We start from the raw sequence: 6,265 nt of genomic DNA, 5'->3' as shown, positions 1-6,265 counted from the left end.
AGTTAGGCTATGATTTGTTGCTAAGGGTTAGGAAGCGCTGTTATTGGTCAGGAACATAGTTGAGATGCTGTGATTGGCTGACATGATAACTGCGCTGCTGTGATTGGCTGATGAAGATTACGAGGCCTCAGAATGGCGCCGTGAGCCAAACTACGTCTCCCAGCATGCAATACGGCATTAGAAAACCCGGCATGCTCTGATTACTGAGATCGATACTGATTAGTTATTGATTCCTAAATCAGGAAAAGACTTTTGTTGCAAATCAGTTAGTGATTAAATCCTTCCAACCTGTTCCGCATTCATGATTATTTGAAACTTTATTCTTCTTCACTACAACACAAACAAACAACAATTTAACATAAAGTCAATCAAAGTTTTTACTCAAATAGTGGTACAAACCAGCTCCAATGGATAGAACTTCCTCTGATTCTCCACAGAACTTTCACCTGATCACACCAGGAATTAAACATTTGTGAATCTGTATATATTCGTCCATCCATCCACCCATCTGCTTGTTCCAGTGGTCCAAGGGAAGCAAGAGCCTATCCCAGCAATCGTTGGCGAGAGGCGAGAGGCAAGGTACACCCTGAACAGGCACCCAGTCCATCACAATAGGGCGAAGCAGATCCAGTAACATCCGGTCAGTATTTAGATTTTATTCAGATTTACATCCATCTGCGGATACAGAACCCTCTCAACGCCTCCAGCAGCATCTTACCTGTCATGTTGGTTCAGATACCTGAAGGCCAAAAACCTCTTCCTCCACCTCTTCTTCCTCTTCCTGTGGAGGTTCTGGCAGAGACAGCGGTGGAGAAAAACCCTGCTAAAACTTGGGAACCTGGCTGAAAAAATTATTCCATGGGGGTACGATGTTGTAAAAGGGTCCAGAAAGACGGCTCTCAGGGACCTATTAATCCATTTTCATCCACATTTTGTTCCTGAGCAACAGCTTACTGATTGCGGATCCTACGACATGGAGACCACAGTCTCCCCATGACCTGGTCTCCCAGTGACCTGAGCATACTGGTGACACAGGACTGCTGACCAGCTCTCTCAAAGGGAATAATGAGGCATTTCCAGTCCAACCATGAGAGGACATGTTGGGAACTAAACTCTACTATGAACCACCTTAGGCCTGTTACATACTCCACGAGAAGCGAGAACTTTTTTCTTGTTCTCGAGGCTCCGAGAAGAAAATGACGTCATTTTGTTCTCACGGACGAGTTTGAGGACAGTTCTTGACACATCGGGCTGGCAGAACTTTTTTCTTGCAGGACTGCGAGAAGTATCGTGTGATTGGTCGGACATTGGAGGTGGGCGTCGTTAACACAGAGAAAGCATGAAGCGGAGTTGCTGCTTCCGTGTGTTTGCTGTTGCTGGCAAAACGACTTGTTTTGATAAAACAGCTTATCGAGGTGGTGAGAAAGTACAGACATTTTTACATATGGCAATAAAACACTCGGACCCTGCCGCGTGCACGACCCGCCCTGCCGCGGACGAAGCTGCTCGTTAAATATGAAACTAGAAACTCGGAGAGCGGAAACCTCCACCAAGCACAATGTTTAAGAATCCTTTTAAAACATTCCTGGATCCAAACGGTGATCCTGATCACCACCAGAATTTAATCAGTTCTTCATTTTTACATTTCCAACAACTCTTGAAATATTTATAAAATCCCTCTGTAACCTTTTAAGTTATCTTGAGCAAAAAGACGCCGGGGAAAACAACCTCCTTGGTGGAGGTAACAACCGGGTTCATGTACATAAAGCAGACATCGCCCCCCGCAGTGATCCCTCCCCGCTGCAGACCTGCTTCTCCTGGAGTATGTATGGACCTGCCGAACAAGACGTTTTTTCTTGTTCTTGCAGCCTCGAGAACAAGAACTCAGTTCTTGCTTCTCGTGGAGGATGGAACAGGCTTTATACCTGCTGCAGGTCTGCCAGGAAGATGTGACATGTCAATAAAAACTATTTCTACTGGTGTCTAATCACTTTACAAAAATAATTTCTGTTTTTATTCTCTCATGTTGAAGTGGTTACCTGTAGTAGCCTACCTGTAGTACAGGGTTGTGTTCAGTCGGTCCTCGAGGACCACTGTCCTGCAAGTTTTCCATGTGTCCCTGCTCCAACACACCTGGCTTCCATTTAATGGACCCAACAGCCAATGAGGCTCTGCCCAGTGACTGATTAGTTTGAGTCAGGTGTGTTGGAGCAGGGATACATGGAAAACCTGCAGGATTGTGGTCCTTAAACACCGACTTTGGGCACCCCTGCTGCAGTACATGTACCAGCCTACCTATAGCTTTTATTGTTTTTATTGTTCAGCAGTTTGGACAGCGAGGGTTGTAGTAAATTTCTTGTATAAATAATCTTCCAAATGAACTTGGATCCACTCTTTGGCTGGAAGAAGTTTGACTGCTGATGGCCACCGTACTTTAACTAGTGTGCTACACCCATCTTTACCACTAGATGGTAGTAACTCTACAGACTGGACCTTGAAGTAGAACCTTTCAGTGCAAAGGAATCAGAACTTTTCTGGCCTTCCTTCGCATAGTTGAAAGGATGACGGGTTGAGATTAAAATATCTGAAGAGAAAGTACGTTTTTACTATTTGTGTTCAAAATCACATTATTTTGATCACTATCTGACTATTCATGATCTCTGGTGAGAGTTGGACCAGTATCCTGGTAAAACTGCATCTAGAAGACCACATCTGTCTCCAGCCATGATGAAGTGTTAAACAGGATGACAGAACCATGGCAGATTTCCTCAGAAGTGCCCCTGATCATCAGCAAATCCAGCATCATCTTCATCCTGTTTCTTCTCTGAGATCTCCCCATCCAGTAAAAGTCATTCTGATCATGACTCTTGTTTTGTCTCTTCTTCTCAAAATGTCCTCTAACTTGTCTGTGCTAAATCACAGTGATGTTCTGAATGGCTGGTATATCTATTCGCTTGTTAGCATGTTGCTAGCATGTGACGTGGTGCATCCTGGAAGTAAAGCTGTTTCTCAGCCTCGGGACACTGCTGGTGTTGTCAGCCCATATTCTTTTTACTATGTGCATCTCTGATCACAGTACATATATAGATATATTGCAATTTATCGAACGCGCTGCTTTTATTGTGAAGCGAGCGGTGTGAAGCGAGCCGAAGTCACTGGGCAAGCCCGTGTGCGACTTCCTAGTTTTCTTTAAACACGAGGCCCACAGCGTTCTCAGGTGAGAATTGCTGGGCTGTAGTTGCCAGCTAAGGCTTCCAGACGTGGGACCGACGTGTGTGTACATCTGTGACATGAAAACGTGAAAAAATAATAAAATAAAGACAAAGAAGGAAGTGCCGGACTATTGTTCATTCTAAGGGTGCAACAACAAAAATCTTGGTGTTTCTGCCTGGTCGGATTAAGTTTTGGAAGCGTTACTGTGAATGCTACCGGAGCTCATGCGAGGATTCTAACCGCGAGTGGAGTACAATGAAGGACGCCAACACGGTGCTAGCGCGGAGCTAATGCTAACAGTGGCTACTACTCAAGCACGACAGATCACAACGCAATCTACCATTAAAACCAAGGTAACGAGTTTCTTCAATCATGTCTGCGCCACAACAGCAAATGTCTTCTATGTGGGAAGAAATGTTGGAAAGAATTGAGGAAAAGCTAATTACCTTACCTGTTTTGGAACTTGTTGATCTTTGCACAAATACATTTGGCATTGCAATTAATAATGAAGATAAGGACTCTCGCAAATTGAGAAGGCTCATCCTCCAGCATTTGGAAGGTGATGATGTCACGTTGCTTGAAGATGAAGGAATGTCTTTATTATTAACAATAAATGATAAAATAGATTAACTGAAAACACTGCCCGGTCGCCACGACAGCTGGTACTGCACCCAATGTCGAATCTGGGGTGAGGCTACAAACATCTGTCAATTTTCCTGCTACTGCTATGAGCTTAACTGAAAGGACTCAAACTGTTCACCCAATGTACAGAAAAGACCTGAAAATTAATGGAAAAATTGGTGAACACAATCAGAAGGACAAGCTGGGATATGCTAGTCTGGAAAGACAAATTACTAGAGCGTTAAAAAAAAGGGTATGATGAATGTGAAATTGTGGATGCAGTCATTCAAGCCATTATCCCGGGCACAAATCTCGAAAGTAGAGATGATTTGTCACAGCAAGCCCTCAAACAAATATTAAGGACTCACTTTGTTGAAAAGGATGCCACTGAGCTGTACCATGCTCTAACTCGTGCTGCACAAGAACCCAGAGAGACTCCAGTCCGGTTTTTGGTTTGAGCCATGGATTTGAGGCAACAGATACACTTTGCTTCGGAAAGAGCAGACAGTGGACTAAAGTACAGCCCAGAACTCATTCAGAATCAGTTTTTACAGACAATACTCACCGGACTTCAAGATGACACCATACGGACAGACTTAAAACCATACTTACAAATTCCAAAAATTGCAGATGAAGTACTCTTGGAGAAAATGACTGCAGCGTACAACTTGGAAATTGAAAGGAGGGGCAAGCTGGCTACATTATCTAGAGTCAAGGTGTCAGCAGTAGGTTATGAAACAAACTGTACTAATTCAGAAGGTTGCGGTTATAACAGTGACTCTACAGCTAGTAAGAAACAGGAACAGTTTAAAAAACGGGATACGTTAATGGATAAAGTTGATGAAGGGAATAAATCTATCTGTGAAGCAATACAGAATCTCACCACGCAGCTCTCTAACCTGCACCAGCCACTTAGACAACCACAACCACCACCATCCAGGGGACAGGCTAGTCGTCGTTATGGCAGATTGCCATCCAGGACACACCTCAACCGACAATGTCATCATTGTCAGCGGGCCAATCCAGGAGGAAAGTGCGACCACTGCTACAAGTGTGAGAGTACAGACTACTGGGCCATCGGTGCCGCAGAGGAGCCAGGAACACCACATCCTCAACCAATAAGATCGAGAGCAGGTTACATCTTGGTAAGAATGCAGATCTGTTCTGCTCTACAGCACCCCTTACAGGCAAACAACATCAAACAGCTAAGCTAGTGGGAAGGAGATGTCTTGTCCGAGCTACTATGAACAATGTTGATACCAGAGTGCTGTGGGACACTGGCTCCCAAGTGTCCATTGTTGGAGCAGGGTGGAAGCAGAGATACCTACCTGATGTTTCTGTGAGGCCTGTGGAGGAGTTACTGGAGGAGGGAGGACTGGACTTATCAGTGGCAAATGGCACACAGATCCCATATCAAGGTTGGATTGAAGTGGAGTTTACACTGTGTAAAAATGCTGTTGCTGGGATGAGCGACAGGCCTGTGGTTGTCCCAATTCTTGTTGCCACTACAGAGCTGGAGCGTTCCATCATTGGATTCAATGTGATTGAAGAACTGGCTCTAGAAAGTGAGGACCCTGAGAGCAGTTTTCCGGCTGGTCACATGGTAAAGAGACTTTGCTCTGCACTTGAAGTAGGACATAAAACTGCCAGAGCTGTTTTGACTGTTCTAAAGAAGCAGCCTTCAGGAAACAATCCCCATTTGGCTCGCATGGGGAGAATGCCAGTCACTGTCCCAAAGAATAAAACCGTCCAAGTGCAGTGCAGTTTCCTCCAGCAGGGTGTGCTGTTTGGACCCCATGTCATGTTGGAGCCCAACCCAGAAACACCGTGGCCCACAGGACTGAAGGTAAGGGAGCAGCTTATTCAACTTCCTCAAGCTAATACAAGGATTAAAGTGGCTGTTGAAAATATAACAAACTGTGACATCACCCTGTATGGCCGCACAACACTTGGCTGGTTGCACAGTGTTGATGCTGTCTATCCATTGGAGCCCAAGTCTACAGAGTGTCAACCACCACAAAGTTGTACCAGGTCATCACTGGAGCAGCCCGGGCATGTGTCACAGCTGGAGTCCTGGGATCCACCCTTGGATTTGAGTCACCTCTCCACGGAGCAGCGGCACATAGTTCGGCAGATGCTGAGGGAGGAGTGTGATGTGTTTGCCAGAGATGAGTGGGATGCTGGCTGTATTATGGACTTACAAATGGATATTAATTTAAAAGACTCTGTCCCTGTTCAAAGGACTTACAATGCAATACCACGACATTTGTACCAAGAAGTGAAGACTCACATCCTAGACTTATTAGAGACTGGATTCAAAAGTCATATTCTTCTTACTCTTCACCTGTAGTTTGTGTCAGGAAAAAGGATGGAACTCTTCGTTTGTGTATTGACTACAGGCTGCTGAACGAGAAGACCCTTCCAGACCGTC

This window comes from Telmatherina bonti, assembly GCF_933228915.1.
Source record: "Telmatherina bonti genome assembly, chromosome: 13".
Taxonomy (NCBI): domain Eukaryota; kingdom Metazoa; phylum Chordata; class Actinopteri; order Atheriniformes; family Telmatherinidae; genus Telmatherina; species Telmatherina bonti.
This window is presented reverse-complemented; position numbering follows the sequence as displayed.